Raw genomic sequence first — 1,745 nt, forward strand, 5'->3', positions numbered from 1 at the left:
GAAATGTGGTGCCTGAGTCCGAGGGAGGCAGAGATGGCTGCGGGCAGGATCTGACTCCCGGCCTGCGCCCAGTCAAACAGCCGCTGTTCCCGACCTCCCTCCCGAAGGGAGCCGGCCCAGAGCTTCACCGTCCCCGCACGGCCCCCACCACACCCCCAGATGGGCATACAGGGCTGGAGACCTTGCCCCTCTGCCCCTGTTTGTGTGTCTGAGGCCATTTAAAGCGGGCACGGAGGGCCGGCTGTACTGCCCGTCCCAGGGCAGGGCCGGTGGGGCGGCCTCTCGGTGGCAGTGCCCTGGGAGGGAGGAGGAACCCAGTGGAAGGAGGTCGTGGGAGGGGCCATGGGGCCAGGGCCCGGCTGGAAGCCTGAGGGGCCATAAAGGAGTCCCCAGGGAAGGTGCCCACCCCAGCCAGATCCCCCTTCAGCTCAGGGGCTCCTGCTGCAGTGACTCCTGGGGAAGCAGCCGCCTTTGTTCTGCCCTGTCGTCACCCCCACACTGGGGGCTACGCTCTGAGCATCACGCTGGCCGGAGAGTGTGAGCTGAGGCTGGCATCCTGATGTGACTGGGTCCTGCATCTCTCCACGCTGCTGCTGTAAGGGCACCATGACTGGGTACCTGACTGTGAACGGGCGTCGGCCGCCTCAAGGTTCTGGAGGCTGGGAAGTCCCAGATTATGCAGCCACATCTGGTGAGGGCCTCTTGCTGTGTTGTCAGGTGGCGGAGGGCGGAGGGGAAGGAGGAAGGCGAGAGAGCAGATGGGGTCGGAACCTGCGCTTTAATACAGGCCCCGTTCCCAAGACAGTGGCATCGATCCGTTCATGAGTGTGGTGCCCTTCGACCCAAACACTTCCCATCAGGTGCCACCTCCCCACACCACCACAGTGGAGATCCGGTTTCCAACACATGAGCCTTGGGGGGCACATTCACCCCACAGTGGTTGGGGAGCCCCATGGCCACAGGGATATTCCCCCAACACGGTGCCAGGGACGGCACGGGCCAGACGTTCAGCCTGCTCTGTGTGACCTGCTGGTTCCTGCAGACCCAGGCTGGGGTCTCAAAGCTGGGGAGGGCAGGGACCTTGTGACAGCCTTGGGTGGGAGGACTGCCCCAGTCCAGTGGGAGGGGCTGGTACTGCCTCCGTGACCTGGGACGGGACCCAGTGGAGCTAATCCTGATGCCCTCACCATGTTCTCTCCCTGCTGTGGAGCCTGGGTGGGGGCAGATCCACCCCACTGTCCCCCACCCCAAGCTGCTGGGCCCCGCCTCCCAACCTTCCTTGCGGTGGAGTGTGGCCATGTGACTAAGTTCTGTCTGATCAGATGTGAGTGCAAGTGTTGGGCAGGACTTTCAGGAAGATGCCTTAAAAGTAGCTGACTCAACTAGGAAAAGGGTCGCCTGTTCTTTGTGTTCCTTCTTTCTTGCTTCCTGAAACTGAGGTGTGATGGCTGGGGCTCTGGCAGCCGTTTGAACCATGAGGTGACTTCGGGCAGGAAGCCACCTGCGAGGAGGTGGAGCAGAAAGCCAGAGGTTGCCTACAAATGTGGTGACCCTGGGGACCCGATCCCAGCCTGGCGTGGCCACCTCCAGCTCTCGTCTCATGAGAGAGAAGTTGACCTTTGTTGCAGTTGCTGCTACTGTGTTGATGGTAGTGTTGTGTTTTGGTGTTGCTGTTGGTGTTGTGTTTTGGTGTTGCTGTTGGTGTTGTTTTTGGTGTTGCTGTTGGTGTTGTGTTTTGGTGTTGC

The sequence above is a fragment of the Piliocolobus tephrosceles genome, chromosome 3 (genome assembly GCF_002776525.5).
Source record: "Piliocolobus tephrosceles isolate RC106 chromosome 3, ASM277652v3, whole genome shotgun sequence".
NCBI classification, from domain to species: Eukaryota; Metazoa; Chordata; class Mammalia; order Primates; family Cercopithecidae; genus Piliocolobus; species Piliocolobus tephrosceles.